The following is an 18,074-nucleotide window of genomic DNA, read 5'->3' on the forward strand; positions in this document are numbered from 1 at the left end:
ATTATGTTTGAGATCATTGTCCTAATTGTAACAGTCAATCACCATTGGCCCAAGGCCACACCAACACCATCGTGACACCAAGGTTTGTGCATACTGGTGTAAGGGCTACTCTTAGGATATTTCATTACCATTACATATACACACCTAGTGGGGTTTCCAAACACAACTTGTTTGAGTAGGCAGTATCACTGGTAAACTTGTGATTGTCACAATTGGTACCCTTAGGAAAGTCATTAATATTTGGTCTATGGCACTTTTTTATGGCTTTTAAATGCTTCTATGGGGTTTGTAGGGGTCCCACACATCTCTTCCAACATTCCATCCAAGGCACTTCACTCTCACATATCTTATATTCCACTTTCTCCATGCTGCTATCCCAGAGGTCCGATACATGAAGAATATCAGACCAATCAATCAAATCTAGCATGTGTCTGAGAGGTTTTGGAAACCTGCAAGAAAGAGAAATGAAAATACATATTTACAAGAGCCTTTCCAACCAGTGGTGTGAGTTTTTAACAGTGAGAAGGCCAAACATATATATTTTTCCCACTCATTGGAAACCCTAGTGAGTGTTTTGATAATTTTTGAAAAAATAGTGATATCTTCTTCAAATTTCAATGGATCTCAATGTTACAAAAGATTAAATGAAGTTAATTCACTTCTGTACCATATCCAATTGACTTCTAATGAAAATATGATGAATTTCACAATTAAAAATAATGACAATCAGACCGAAACGTTTTTGTATGAACAAAAATCTCCAACTTCATTTAGTAAAACTTTCAAAATTCAACAAGACAAACTTGGGTGGTGTTACAAAGGCCTATTTATGCCCATCCAAGTGGGTTACAATCTCAAACCACCAAAAACCAACCTCCCAACCAAATTTTTAAAAGTTGTCATGACACTAATGACAACTTTTTACAATTTTTACAATTTTTGCCCAATGGACCTCAAAATTTCCCAATTAGGTCCAAATACATCATAATGGTCTCAAATGGCTTTATTTACATGAAACAACATGATAAAAACTAAAATCTCAAATTTTGACCGTTTTGGCCAAACCTAGGTCCCTAGGGTGCTCCTGCACCATCAAACCATGTGGATTATCAAAAACAAATGTGTTTTGGAAGTTTTAATGAGAGAAGCTATAAAGATTTCTACCTCTCAATAAAGAAAAAAATACCACAAATCTCATTATTGATAAGAAAGTGTTCAGTGATTCATAGAGTTCCTCCAAACCCTTCAACAAATAAATTTAACAATCTCCTTATTGGCCCATCCTCAAGTGACAAACATAATAGACAAGTTGAGAAACCATTCTATACTATGAAATAAAAATGCATACCTTTTGTATTGGTGAGATGTGAAATTGGGCTTGTAAAATGTTTTGCAAAACCATCCCATGTTGTCACCTTTACAAGGTTCTCGTATAATTTTTGATGCTGCCAATAATATTGGTGTAACAAATACTTGATGGTATCCAAGGGAGAAAGGAAAAAAAATTCCAAACGTTGCATCTCCCCATTAAAGTCCAATAAATGGTATTACAATTTGAGGTCGTTGATGCATATTTGATCAGTGATCTATCACATAATATATTATAACTTCATTTGCCTTCCTTGTGCTAAACATTTAAGGCATTATTGCACTTGCTAGACAAAATTTTGGGCAACCACATTCAGATTGCGGGTGATTTTGCAATCGACAAATTATTTCAATAGGATTTGATTTATGACTGATTTGCACCTTATATAAGTGTTGTAGAAAGTTAAAGTTAAAATTATATTCACTCTTTGTGTATGAGGATAGTCATGGAGTAGCAACGTATATAAGTGTTGATGATTACACTTGATCTTCTTAGCTGAATTTGATTTATAACATTGGTTTATGTTGTTGAAACTCATCCTAAGTATGCCATTAGATGGGTCACAAGCTGAAAAGTTAGTCATCATGTCTCCAGTGAAGAGGCACTCGTTGAAAAACACCTCCCTTGTGATTGTGGCAACCAAATAATATGTAGGCCTTCATGTCTTCTATTTCAAAAACTGCTATAATTGTAAATATTGTCCAAAACATTTTTCTCTTTGCAGCCTTATAATTTATTTGGCATTCAATCCTTAATTAGAAATCTTGATCTCTCTTTCATCAATATCCTTGACGATTCTAGCAAGGGCTTTTACCATGGATTGAGGTCTCATAACTGCTCCTCTTTCATGAATGAAGAAATTACCTTGCCTGAAATGCTTCCAGTTTGAGCAGAGAAGTTTTGTCCTTCTAGATTACCCTTTTCTTAATAGATATTTGACCAGACGGTGGGGTTTGTATCCAGTATTTTCTCTTTAAATTATTAAATTGTCGAAACATTCCTGTTGCTTTCGCTTGAAAAGACATTGTTTCCACCCTTTGCATGAAGTAATCACACCGAATGAAAATAAAGAAATATAAAGTTAGAAGACTATAGAAATGAAAGAGAAATATCTAGATTATTTTTATTGTTTATTTTTTGAAGAGTATTCACACCATATTTGAAAGGATGGTTTTCTTCAAAACTGTTTCCTTAAAATCAATTCGGGATGACTATTGAGCCTTTACAATATTTCATTTTATATATTATATTATATCCAAAACCACTAGAATGTGCTTAAGATGTAATGAAATGTCAATTTAGATTTTCAACTTGGTACATATAAGAGATTATATAATTGGATAAAAGATTTTAAAAAGTATTTTAATCTTACTTAAAAAAAAAAAAGATTTGTACAATTTCTTAACAAAAGAGTATCCTATCCTCATCATATCAAAATGAACAAAATAAGTTTACTCCCTTTTACAAAGGAAAAGGATGTCAAGGTAAAAGATAAGATAAGCTTATTATAGATACTACTATTAAACATTTTAATATTATTCATCACACATAATATAAAATACATAAGAAATTACAACAAAAAATATTTTTTTGATTCCCTTTGTTTCTACCATGATGAGATCTCAAACAAACTTGAGCATAACTTTAGTAGTGTTAGCTAGCACCCTATTATACTACAAATTTCTCTTAGTATCATGTCAATTAATTAATATTGGTTTTGTGTCTATTTTGAGAAAATAGCTTTACTATATTTGGAATGTCTTTCAATTTGAGATCATGATTTCTTATATGTGTCAATTTTAAGTATATTATGGGCCCATAACCCATAGGTCCCAAGATCAATTTTATAACTAGAAAATAAGATATCTAAATGAGTTGAAAATTTTTAGGAGTAAACATGTGGACATGTTGAACTATACAGGGGGAGAGATGACCTTTAAAATTTATTTTTTTTATATCGAAATTTAAATTCAAATACTCTAGTTACTTAAACAAAAGAAAGGTTGGAACTATTTTATATCAAGTGTTTTGTGGGTGGTCATAATGCATTTCTGTTTTCTTTTAAGATGCTAGTAACATTATTTTTAGTACTATCTTTACCTATTGTACTTTGCTATTGGACTCTATCAATCCAATAACCTTGTACATGTGATTTATTTTCTTAAAGAGGATATTCATGTAGTCCAGAATGCATGATTATCGTCTTTGAATATAAGTTGAATTTATAATAATGAGTGACTACTTAGTATGAGATATATACATGTCATTCAATAGGTATATGTCATGTATTGACATAGGATGACACTTTATATGAGATTATCAATTTGGGATATACTTATAAGAAATATGTGTATGTATAGTAGATAAATTCATTTCATGTATATATATAGTAGATAAGTTTTGGTAGCTCCTAAGAACAACTAACTTAGATAAAGTAGATAAAGTCATTTCATCTCCCTAATTGGGTTGCTCTTGTTCCATTGGTACTGTCCTTTCCTTTTCCAAAAAATTGGCTTTAAAGGCTCTTGTATTTGGGTTAGCTAATTCCCTATCAGCACCATTTTTAATAGGTTTACCAGTACTCAATGGTTCATACAGTCCTCTTATGAGTTGGACCATTTCAACCACAGTGCACCTGATCATATTAGCTTGAAATTAAACATATGCCCCCTATTGGTAGCTTATGGGGATAGGATATCATTCATTGTACATATCAATAAGGTGTGCCTTACATCTAGATAATCATAAAAAAAAATTTAAATTAATATTTGTCAGAATTACAACGGGAACTAAACTTTGCATCGATGATGAAATCATTGAACCAACAACATTCTTGTCGGTGCAAAGTTTCTGGTTGTTGTCGCAATTCCGATGCCAACTAGACAAACATCCAACAAGGATGTTGTATGTCCGACGACACTTCCTTGTCGGACAGTCGTCGACGCATATTACTGGACCAATGACCAAATCGTCGAACCAACAACATTCTCGTCAGGGCAAAGTTTCAAGCGGTCATCGACATTCCAACGAAAACTAAACAAACCTCTGACGAGGATGTTGTATGTCCAACGACATTTTTGACCGGAAAGGCGATTATGGTCATCGTCACATAGTTCACAGTGTTGTCATAATTTCAATGTTCAAAGGCATCATTGGAAAGTCCGACGATGAGTTTTCGATGACTTCATTTGTCGGCAGTCTGACGAAATGTAGTCGCAATTCCGACGATTGGCTGTCGAATATTAGCCCCGAATGTACTAGTGATTAAATGGAGGATTTGTAGGATCAAGGTATTAGTTAATTAATTGTGCATTAATTAACTGATTGGGATTAGAATAAATATTGAAGAAATTGGCTAAGGTTGGAAATTAACTCAAATTTTAGAAGAATGAGAGATTATATGGTCAATTTGATAAATTAATTATATGGTTCGGGGATAAATTTTTTATTTTTTTTATCGGTAATAGGCCGAAGCCGCAGTATTTTGAATTATTATTATTATTATTATTATTATTATTATTATTATTATGTTTGATTAGATTGACCCTAAAACTTCCCCATTTTTATGGAAGGCCAAGAGTCACAACTTAGAATTCATTTTAGATGTCCCTATTGGGAGTTGAACTTGGGTCTCCACAGTGAGAACCCAGTGTTTTAACCAGTTAAGCTCAACCCCTTGGACCGTTCAAGGATAAAATTAATTAAATACAATTTAATTAATTTTAAGAAGAATAACGGGCTAACATAATTAATAAACTTAATTGTGTGGGGAGTGATAAATTAATTAAATATTCATTTAATTAATTTTAGGTGTCTACAACCCCAATAGTTATGCACTACATCCACTTCAAAAATTTGCACAACTAATCCAATACATATTCCTCTAAGAACAAACCTTTGGGTAAAGGAAACAAGTTCCCAAATTGCATTCATAACCTTTGATCCATGTATGAACTTTGATAGAGTATCAATTTATATTAAGTAAAACTTAGAGAGAAAGAGAGTAATGAAATTGTGTATATAGTAATACGGGTTACACTATAGTAATATTCCCTCCGCCCACCCAGAAACATTATGCTTGTTCAATCTCCCCTACCCGCCTCCCACACTTTGGCAGCCATTGCTTCTAGTTTTACACCTCCTAGGTTTTTCCAGCTCCCTAGTGAGACTTTTGCCTCCCCTATGTTGCCCTCTTCCTCTATCACCATCACAAAATTAAGCTCTCCTTCTTGCTTGTCCTCTTTGGGGATGGACAAGAAACCTTCGGGCTCTAAAAGTAAAGGGAAAAACCGGGAAACGAAAAAGGATTATCATAGATAATTCCAATTTTGAAGGGTCGGAAGAGGAAGACCCTATAGATGACACTATTGGTAGACAAAGATCTTGCAGGCTAGTTTCCAAGGGATCTGCAAATAAGAAGGTTGAAGTTTGCACTAACATGGCTACTAAAGAGGATCTTGATGGGGGTGACTAAGGAAAAATTGATAATGACCCTAAAAAGAAGAGAATCTCACTACCAACATTGACTCAACTGGTCTGGTGGACCTCGACCCGTTTATGGGGCCTTATTCCTCTCAACTCTTGAAAACCCAGATGAATGTGAACCTGGACAATATTATTGAGGGTCTAGAGTTAGGTTTGGCCTCTAACCCCGAAACCCTAAAGAATGATGTGGACACCTCAGAAGGAACTGGTAAAGAAAAGAAAATTAAGATAAAAAATAAAAAGGACAAGGATGGGGACCCTAAGGGTGACAGGAACACTAAACCCATTGATTCCATGACAAGGGAGCTACAGAACCCTTGCATCCACAGGCCTGAACTAGAGGAAGAAATTCAAAAACTGAGAGAGGAAATTTGGGTTATCGATAACAGGTTGGTTGTGAGAGTCGCACAATAGTCATTATCAACAAGTTCTGCATCCGAGTTCTGTAGAGTTCAGCTTTGATACTCTCCCTGCTCTGCAACAGAACTGCTAAAGACGAGAATGGCAAACAAGTTGCCAAGGAAAACTTAAGGTTCCTCTTTGAGGAATGGGAGAAGATTATAAACATGACAAGGGCACGTAATTTGGCCCCTTAGTTCCTAGGTTTTTTTGTTGTTGATAAGTTTAATCCGAGGTATACCCATATTGTTTTTATTTATGCTAAACTCGTTTTTGGTTTTTTTTTGTTGAAATTTTGTTAGTTTTTTGTTGTTATAGTGGTGTGGATAGTCTATGACTATGTCAAAGGGTTAGCGCCCTAGATATCACTGCTTTTGAATAAAAAATATCTTGTTGGTGAGACTTATAGTCCCCAATTGAATTATTAATGCTAGAAGATTCTATAAATGTCAAATTATTATGTTCATATTAGTTCCTATCAAGGCAGGATACCATTGCATCGTTTAATTCAATCTTTTAATTAGTTTAGCCAATCAATTCACAGAATTAAAAATTTAAACAATTTTTCAGTAGTTTACAATTAACTTTCTTATTTAATAATTAAAATAAAAACATTTATCTTTTTTCATTGGTTACTGTAACTGTAAAATTAAAAATTTTATTAAAAAATATACATTTTTATTTATTCATGCACAAGCATAGTAATTATAATATATGACAATAAATTATTTCAACTCAACATACATGTTGAAATTTAATATGCTTGTATATGCCATCCTTTAATGGACACGTGGCTAATCAACTGAAACTTCAGAACCATCTTTGAGTTCTCGACAATCACAAACCCAAAGAAAATGTAAGGAATTCCACATTGCGTGCCATGTGTCTTAAGTTGCTTTTGATGGCTATTAATTTATGACGTCACTATTTATTTATTTAATCAGCCAACTTGCCCGTTAAGGGGCCTGGCTAGGCTAATCCAATTTTAAAAGAGCAAAAAGAGGTTATGTGGGAGAAACCTTCAGAGAGATGGTGGAAACTGAATTTCAATGGTGCTTCTCATGGGAACCCTGGCCCATCAGGTGGTGGTTTCATTATTCGTGATAGGAAAAGAGATGTGTTGGCCTTGGGAGTGAAGAGATTGGAGGATGGAACCAATAAGGTAGCAGAAGCGCTAGCAGCATTAACGACTATTAAAATTGAAAATAAATTAGGAGCCTGAAAAATTCATTTAGAAGGTGATTCCCTTATGATCATTCAAACAATAATGAAGGGAGAATTGATGCATGGCACTTATAGAATCTAATTGCAAACATATTGGAAGAACTAGTAGGATTTGATGATTTTTGTATCAATCATGTTAAACGGTTTGGGAATGTGGAGGGCGATATTTTATCTAAATGGGCTTTGACCTTTGGCGAAGTTGGCGAGATAAGAGTTGAATATTTTAGACAACTATCCTTAGTGGAGTAATCTTGGGGTAAGGTGAAGCTTTTTTGAACTTGTACATTCTCTAAGCACAATTAATGCTATGTCTGGCAACGTGATGTGAAGATGGGGGACAAAGAGTTATGGACTTCATGCATTAATTCCCATTTTGATGTGGCAACTAAACTTAAAATTAGCTTGTCCTTTACTTTAATGCCTATTTTTTCTCTTTTTGTGTTGGTGAAGTTTCTGAGTTTTCGACGGAGGGTGGCGATACTGTTTCTATGGAGGAGTTATGGAGGCAAACTTCACATTAAAGACAAACAAGCAACTTTGCCCTTTCTTCGAGGAGGTGTCAGATAGGAGATTGATGGGAATGTTTATCTTTGATGATGAAAGATTGGTGAAAATTGTGCACTTGATTTTGGGCAAGGCCTTTGGTTTTGTAAGGCATCGTTACAAAACAAATATGAATGCTTTTTTCTCTAATCATGACATGGAGATTGGAATTGGGTGAGTTGGAATGCACGGTGAGGTGGGTTATGGAGGCCATTGTTCACAATGACTATTTGGTTGGCCTAGACTCATTTCTGGAATGGGCTAAACCGGGCGAAGGCTTTGATGTCCAAGAGGGTGTTGAAAATGTTGAGCATGAATGTGGGGGGAATTGCATCCCTTTCATTCACTAGCCAAAGGGGATTTGCAGGGTACATCGCAGAGCTGAAGCAAGGCATGGTTAGGAGGCTCTAAAAGTAATCGTGCAAATTAAGGAGCTAGATGCGGTGATTGAGTAGGCAAAGGCTGAAGCTGAGGGTGAAAGTTGCAGGGTGCTCCATCCATGAAAGAGGAAGGCAATTGATGTGAAAAGGGATTATATAGAACTAGGGAGCTCATGGGGAGACAAATAATGAAATTTCCCAATATGCTATTGAATTACATATTTTTGTTTGTTTTAATGTGCATGTTGGGTTTGTTGCCATGCTCTGTTTTTATGTATTTATTGAGTTTAAGCAGGATGTTGTTGTTTTGGAGTAAATGTGTTTATCTGCAACCGTGTTCAAGCGCTTTTTTGATAATGCTCGATTAGTCTGTAATGAGGTTCAGTTGGGGTTTGTTTGGCTTGTAATTATTTCGTTTTTTACGGTCTAGTAGGACAGTTTTTTGGGATGTTGGGTTTGTTCTAAAGTTTACCATGAACTATATTGTATCTTTTTGAAATTGAATAAAAGTAATATTATTATCGAGCAAAAAAAAAATTAATCACTTAGCTTGATTCGTAATCTTTTGTAGGAGTTAGATGAACATGTATGTTTCTCAAATCATGAATAATCAAATTTTTCTTCTAGTGATTTTTTGTCCTAATTGCTCATATTTCTCTATTTTTTCATGACATTAAGCAAAATATTTGGCACTTATTTATATCACTAAATGTTAAATGCTAAAATCAAGGATACTAATTTATGTAGCTACTTTATTACATCATATTTCAATTATATATACAATGTTTTCTAAATATATGATGTCATTTAATTTACAGTTTTAAATATATATATATATATATATATATATATATATGCAAAAAGAGGAATATGTTATGCATGGGATGTAATGAAAATCCATTATATTAAACATTAATAAATATATTATCATGAATTTTTATGATACATTAGACAAGATTTTATAAAAAATAGATAGTGAGTTGGGCATTAATAATTCTTTGGAAAAAAATAATATAAAATATTTACATATCTAAAAGGAACATTTAAAATCTTTTTTCTTTTTCTTTTGAGTAAAAAATAATAATAAATATATTTTTCTAAAACTATATATAATTAAAAAATATACATTTTTTAATTTACTTTCCTTCTAATCATCATTTACAATTAAATATTTCAATCTTAAAACACTTAAATAATCTAAATTCTAATTAATAAAAAATATTATTCAAATAAAAACATTTGCATTGTATGTTTTATTTTTCACAAATACAAAAAACAAACACATATTTACATATTTATAATATTTCAATCTTAAAACACTTAAATAATCTAAATTCTAATTAATCAGATTTATTACTCAAATAAAAACATTTACATTGTATGTTTTGTTTTTCACAAACACAAAAAAACAAACATATTTAAATATTTATAATATCTATTTGTAAAAAATGTTTTTATCTTAAATTTGCTTCATCTTTATTCTTTGTTACTTTTGATAATATTATTTTTTAAATCAAATTAAAGCATAAAACACACGAGGGCTTCACTGGCTAGGCAATATTATATCACGTGCATTCATATTGGGTTGTTTAATATCTCAAAAAATAAGCTCAATATACTGCATATTTGATGAAAATGGGGGTTTTTTTAATTCAGGATATGAAAAAATGCTATATATGGTCAAAATAGGGGGGTTTTCAATTTGGGTTGTGTATTGGGAGGGGGTGACAAAAAAGGATTTTAGGGCAATATTTTTTTTAAAATAGGGTGATTATTTAGTATGCCATGAATACATGTGGTATAACCCAAGTTCACTAAGTGAAGTCCCCATGATAAAACAAGATCTTCAAATAATATTATTGGACTTCATTTTTCTCATATTTTAATGATTTTTTTCTCTTGATATATATGATTGAAATTTTTATGACACATTGGTCAATACATTTTGTTGGAGTTATCTTTTATTAGCTAATACTTATTTATTTAATTATTACTCTATTATACTATACGCTTAAGCTAAGCTTAATAATCTTATAATTCTTTAGGGTTTTCACCTTTAGGGTTTCGAGTATCCTTTTATAAGGATTCTCTCTTTGTATTTTCATAGCAACTATAATTATTGAATTGCATTCTTGTTGCACAATCAATATGACTCCTCTTTTCTGGATCTCTGAATTCTGGCCTCCATAGCTTTTTTGTTTCTCTCCTTCTGTGACAGGTTTGCATGGAGGTGATCTTTGGGAGCTATAGAGTTGATTTTTCCTCAACTCCAATATGGTATCAGAGCTCCAAATCTGCATGCCCCTATTCTCTTCATGAGAGATTTGGGCCTTATTCTTTAGATCTGTGTATTCGAGGGTTTGTGCAGTTGTTTTTTTAATTTCTGGGGGTAGCTGATTTTTTGGTACATTTTGGTGCCAAAAGGACCTCATGGCTGGATTTAGAAGGTTGTTTCCATGAATTTTGATACATAATTCGACCTATTTTGGTGACAAGGGCATCTGGGCCATGATTTTTTCATTGGCATGCTTTATGAGGCACAAAAATCCGTACTATTGTACCTACAAATGCATTAGAAAAAATTTCGTCAAAAAAAAAACCTTTATGCCCTAAAAGAGGGGTTTTTTTTTCTTTTGGCCGTAACTTGGGCATACATAAGCGTTTTTCAACAAATCTTATATCGTCAGAAATCTCTTTCCGAGCTTTATCCAGATCTGGAGGTTTGATTTTTTGATTTTGCTTTTTTGATGGTGTTTTTTGTTGTCAAAGCTAGAGGTTCATTTTTGCACTCCGAGACATAACTTGAGCATCCAACTTCCATTTTTTGAAAACTTTCATTGGAAAGCTTGTTCTGTGTTATTTCCATTCATATGAGTTTTATTTTCAGATTCTACTCCAAGTATATTTTATTCAGTTTTTTGCTTTTTAGCACTCTAGTGAATATCTTGGATGTTTCAGGTCTTGAGATCTTTTTCTTTGAGTAGGATGTCTTGCCTTTGGCTGTTCTATTTTTAGTCTTTTGTCTCTTCTAATCATTGTAGCATTTTGTTTATGCAAACACACTGAGATAAAGTGCCACCATACATTGTATACTCGGGATCTTGCACATCTTGTGCCTTATTGTACATGCACTACTTACAAAGTGCCATGGGGGGTTGATGTTTGTCTTTGTTTTCCATCTATCTTTGTCACATGAGTGTTCCTTCCACGAAATTAGTCTCATGATGTGTGTCAAGTGAGTGTTCCTTCCACGACACTATGTACTTTCTCTACACCTTCGATGTTCCTGGTTCTTCGTCATGCAGTTCTTGTTGGTTGTTCTTTTCAATGTACCTATCCCTCTCCCTTTTCAACATTATGGGGAGGTTTGTCATGTTGTTTTAATTATTCCTTGGTTCGATTGATCAACTCTTCAAGCTTTGATGTTTCATGCCATCTATATCTTCAAGTCCAGTTGTTTGCATTTGTTTGCCATCTGATTCGAGTAGTGTCATTTGAGGGCACTCATGCAGATTACAGTCTTCTCTACCTGGTCATGTCCTATTTCAGTAGAGGTTCTTCATATCAGTAGTTACTCTTCGATAGTGTTTGCAGCTATTTCATGCTTTAGTGGTGTTCTTCATGCTCTTCTTTTTGTTCCTATCATCTAGAACACTATTGTTTGGAGGCTTCTTAGTCCTTCACTTGAGCTTTCATCTCTTCTTGGAGAGGAGTTTTATTCCCACAGGATTTTCTCATTTTTCTCCTCTTTACAAAGATTTTATTGTACTTGGGTACCTCATCAGGCCTAGTTGTCGAGACCCATTGTTGTTTTCCTGCATTTGTTTGCATGTTTTTTTAGTCCTTAGTTGATTTTTAGCTACTCCCTAAGTTCATCTTAAGGGGGGGTGTTGGAGTTATCTTTTATTAGCTAATAATTATTTATTTAATTATTAGTCTATTATACTCTATGCTTAAGCTAAACTTAAGAATCTTATAATTCTTTAGGGTTTTCACCTTTAGGGTTTTGAGTATCCTTTTATAAGGATTCTTTCTTTTTATTTTCATAACAACTGTCATTATTGAATTGCATTCTTGTTGCAAAATCAATATGAATCCTCTTTTCTGGATCTTTGAATTTTGGCCTCCATAGCTTTTTTGCTTCTCTCCTTCCGTGACAGGTTTGCATGCAGGTGATCTTTGGGAGCTGTAGAGTTGATTTTTCCTCAACTCTAATATTTTTTATATAATGTAAAATAGTTAGACACATGGACATTAATAGTTCTTTGGGAAAAAATAATAAAACAGCTCTATTGAGTAAAATTAATAATAAAATATTCTTTTTAGGCTCGTTAATGGGCTCTCTAGGGTGAATCCTAGTGTGGGGGACTTATCTACATCAGTTTGGGTTAGATTGGATCAAGGTTGGGTAAAGATTAATTTTGATGGTGCTTCAAGGGGCAACCCTGGTATATCGAGAGCTAGATGTATCACTCAAGATGATGTAGGAATGATCCTTGTCAAAGGGGCTCAAGGGTTACCAAATGGCACAAACAATGAGGCTAAAGTTCGAGCCCCACTAATGGCAGTTGAGTTGGCAAGTAACCTCAAAATCCCAAAACTTCATCTTGAAGGGGACTCCAAGATAGGTATGGATGTAATTTCTGGTGGATCTTCCCAGTGTTGGTGGATAAATAAATTTATTTCTATTATTTATACAAAACTTAATTCTTTTAAAGACTTCAAAATCTCACATATTCAATGAGATGGCAATGGGGAGACAGATGGTTTGTCCAACCTGGGATGTGAGTTGGACCCCCAAGGGATTCATTGGTGGGATAGTTCAGGGACTGATGTGGCATGGGTTTCTTGAGCGGGTACTTGGAAATGATGACTCTTGTCATTGAGATGTACGAGTTAATTTTATTTACTCCCTTGTTTATTCTCGTCGTGCCAATCTGACTCCATCATTTAATTTGAGTCATCACCCAGTATGATTATTATGACAAAATATTTATGATTGGATGGATGCGGGGTGGCATGTTTTTTGCCATACAGACAGGTTGGCATGGTCTTGAAATCAAAATTTTTGGATTTTTGTAGGCATGTATTTCTTCTAAGTGAAGCCTTTTCTCGATTTTTTGGAGTTAAGGTGTGGTGTGGTGGCAGAGTTGTAAACCTTAACCCCTCGAGCTAGATAGTTGCGATGGAGGCCAGTTTCACATTGCACTCCATCAAACAACAATTGGCATTTTTAGGGTGCATCTCTGATAAGCGATTAGGTGGAATTCTTATTTGTGATGATGAGGAATTCTTAGACATCATCAAGCGATTGTGGGGCCATGATTACTTGGTGTCTGACTTTCAATACAGAACAAAAATGGGCATTGTGTCGATGCTGGTGGCTTGGGGTCTTTCCTTTGGGACCAAGTCAGAAGTTGACTGGGTGGCTATTAAAGCGTGTGTCCCTACTCACTCATTATGCGGTTTGGTTTCTCTAATTGGGAGAGCAGTTCCTGGGCAGGGTTTGAGACATCTGTTTGGGGAAGGAGTAATGTCAGACCAAGTGAATGTGGAATATCGATCGTTCATTCTCTAGTGGGATGGTGCAAACTGTGTGGCAAGGACCGAAGAGGCTCGGGAGGCATGGGAGGATATGTTGGTGTACATCTGTTTAGTTGAGGTTACAAGAGATATGGCTCATTAGACAAAGAAGATGCAGGACTATGGCAAGCAGCTAGTGACTGGTGTTGAAGATGGTCGGGGTTTTGATCTTGGCAAGAACCTAAAAATCAAGTAGGAGGTTTTTTGGTCTTTTGTTCCAATTTTTGCTAGGTTTTGTTTGGAACAGGTAGTCAGATAGTAGTGTTGTCTGCGTACAACCTTTAATGGCTTATAGTTAGTTTGTTTTATATCCCGCTCTCAGACTTTGGGGTTTATTCTTGATTTTTATGGACTAGATGGATATGTATATAGTTATTTTACTTTTAATATAAAATCTACAAAAATTATTGATCAAAAAAATAATATTAATTTTTTTTAATAGTATATATTTATAATTTAAAAAACTAAATTATTAGAATTATTAATTATTTTTAGTTAGTTACCTTTTGTTCTATTAATGGTCAGTTAATTCATCATTTAATTCTTTTAGTTTCTTTAATTAATTTAGTTTAACTACTGCAAGACAAAGTTAGCTTTTTAGTTATTTTCCTTTTTAAGCTTTTTAGCTTCAGTTTAACAGTTTGTTCTATTTAGAACATCGTCTTGTAATTCTCTCTCTATAAATGTTGTATATTCATCAATATAATCATTCAATTATTTTTCATGGTATAAGAGCGAGAGCCAATTTGGGTCTGACTCCCTCATGGGAGGGCTTAGGATTTTGGGAGCATTCAATAATTTGCAATCGCATTTGAACTTTCAGATTTTTTTGCAAGGAAGTTTTTTATGAAGTTTTTTTTTCAGGCTTGGTGAAGGACTAAAATTCTATAATTCTAAAAGTTCTCATCCATTTTTTATTGAAAATTCTACTAAAAAGTTTTTAGTGAAAATTTCATGATTTTTTCGAGCTCCAGAATCAAAAGATGCTCAGACTTATTTCCAACACCTTGTAGCAATGTTCAATGAGGAGAAGATGAAAAAAGATAAATTGAAGGAATGGGTTGATCAACTCACAAAAGTCTTGATTAAGATTACCAAATCATCAAAGGTAATTGATCCAGTCACTTCTTCAATAGATGAACAAGTTGTTAAACAAGTTGAACAAGTGAATTCTTGGGGGAGGACAGTGGGCGAATGAATGGATAGATTATTGAGACAGGGAACACATCTCCTATGTTCAACAATCATTCTTGTAAACAACTTGGATGAGGTAAGAATTGAAATTTATAATACTTTGAATTTGTTTTCAAATGAATTGGAAATGCATGAGAAGGACTTCGACTCTTAGTTGAAGTTAGAGGATTTTCAGCTAGATATTTTGGTTGATAATGAAGTGATTTCTTCAAGAGAAATGTACATTGAGCAACGGGAGATACTGGAGAATTAGATGAATGTTCTTGAGGTGCTTATCAAAGATTTGAGGAAAGCATAAAAAGAATGTAATGATAAAGGGAAAGACATCATAAAAAAGATTCCATCTCTTCCTTGCACTTTCCTTGATGCAAATCAAAAGCCCCTCCATGAAGATGCTATTGTTAAATAATTCAGTTTTCTAATTGGTGAAGAGGTTGATAAACAAATTTTCTCAATGTCCTCTATAGACAAGCTGGTGGATATCCAAGTTAATCTAGATGATCTAGCCTCACTTTTGAAAAACCTTAGAGATTCAATCACCCAAGTCAAAGCCATTACAAGTCACACAAAAGGACCTGATCGAGAGCCAATGAAGGCAGCTTTGCAAAAGTTTGAGGAATTCATGAAGCAGGACTAGAATGGAGTGTCTGGTGACACTTAGTAATATTCATAGTAGATGTATTTTGAATAAGACATTTTGTATTTATTTTTTGGACTTAGGCTATGCACATGTTCTAAGTCAAATCGAACTCTGCCTTTGACTTGGTCACAATTAGTTGTAGTTTTCCTAGTTTTATGCTCCACCTCTCTCCTATATATAAGAGGTTGCTCATTGTAATTTGGATCTATTATCTTCATCTATATGCCGAAACTTTGCCAAAGTGAAAAGCTAAGAAGTGAAACTTTGTGTTCCTTTTATAATTTTACAATTTGATGAAATAAGAACAAAGCTTTTGGCATCCAAACTTTGTGTTGGGTTCATTGGTGATGTATAGTGAGAATGTTCTTATGTCATTTTCATTATAAATTCTTACTTTACTCAAGTGAAGGTTTGTTGAGAATATTGTTAAAGTGTAGAGGCAATCGTCGATTTGTGAACTTTGTGTCATATCTTGGCAATTGTTGATAGAATAGGAATTGGTGGGTTTGATATCAGTTTGGGGACTTTGTGCTTCATATTGATACTTTTAAATTAAGTTTAGCTGAGATTCATTTAAGTTATATTTTAAAGACTTTGTGTTTTATTGTTTAATCTTGAAAAAAAAAATTGTGATTTGAAGACTTTGAGCTCTTACCATTATTATTTTTTAAATAATTATCAAAAGCATAACTGGGAATCAGTTTAAAGACTTTGTGCTTGACTTTGGATTTATTGGTTTTCACATTGGGTTATAGAAGAAATTATTTGCATAAATGTTGATAGGAAAGCAGAGATTTTAAGACTTCGAGCTTAAGTACTCTTTCCCGTCCTAGAGAAGCAACAAAGGACTTTCAACCCTTCATAGAAATTTTGCTTCTTTTCATATCCATATTTTACTCATTCTTACATTTAGAGTTAATTTGTAACATCGAAAGTGTAAGAATTATCATTGCTCTATATTGTAAACTCTTTCATGAAGTAAGACGAAAAGAATAACATGTATCTTGAAAAAGAAGATAGGTTGACGTTCTACCCATGCTTAGAATAGAAATTAAAGATTGTATTTCATTTTAGTAAAATAGAGTAGAAAGTTCAAGGGGGAGCCTCTCCTTAGAAGAATATGAGAGATTAAATCTCATGTTGCTGTGATTGAAACCATAATTCTATAAATTCACATAGTTTACAAAATTTTGAATCAGCACAATGAATGTTAAAAACTAAGGGACAAGTTTCCCATTGGGCATGCCAAAATGTGAGGTGAAAAATGATGATGGAAAACTATTGCAAGACCACAAAGATCTAACCACAAACAATCTTAGTTCCACTAAAAAACATTCACCATACACCTATGAAAAAAGCTAAGAACATTGAAGCAGTCATTGGTGGGGAGGGACCTCAAAGAGATCAATCTGAATCGGTCAGCAAGAGTAAACACAACGAAAACTCAAAGATATGATGGAGGCAATGCATAACAGATTATTTTATTGCATGAAATTTGATTACATCCAACTGGTAACAACCGGGTTATAACATGCCGACTCACATGCCTGGTAGAATAGGTCACAACCAGGACCTTGAATCTTAAGATCTAACTTCTACGCACAGTCTAGCTACTTGATTCTCTCCTTCATTGCATTCTAATGCGTAATTATAAATATATATCGATCCAAAGGATCCAGTCGGCCCAAAAGGGATCAAAATCCAAAGAACAAGACCTAACATGTAAAATAACAAGGTCGGCCTCTGCCAAGAGATTCCTCCGGAAAATCCAAAGGATGAAACGTAGAATGCGGGAAAAGGTCGGCCACACACCAAGGAACATCGAAATCAATGCCCAAGGATCTGCAAGCATCGGAAGGGGTTCCGGTAGATCACCAGAATAGGTCCAAGCAACCGATAACAGGAAACTGTCATGGAAACCGGTAGTGATATCTTGCTGAAAAATGATCCAAATGCGATGCGGTCTGGAAGCAAGAAAGATGATCAAGTCTTAAAATATAATCCAACTCCATAGGATCTGGTGAGCCAAAACTGAGACACAGAGAAAGGAAAACTGAAACTGAAAATAGAAAGGAAAATGGTTTTGGTTGATGCAAGATTGCTATGAACCAAGGATGCTCCTGCATCAGACATTTGGGGTTATTGAAAAAAGTGAGCCTCTCACTTTGTTGGGGTCAAAGGGAAACCAAGGCGGTCTGCCCCTGCCTGAGAAATCCAAGGTGAACCTTCAACTGGTATGTCCTTCCACTTCACAAGA

Source organism: Cryptomeria japonica, chromosome 7 (assembly GCF_030272615.1).
Source record: "Cryptomeria japonica chromosome 7, Sugi_1.0, whole genome shotgun sequence".
Taxonomy (NCBI): Eukaryota; Viridiplantae; Streptophyta; class Pinopsida; order Cupressales; family Cupressaceae; genus Cryptomeria; species Cryptomeria japonica.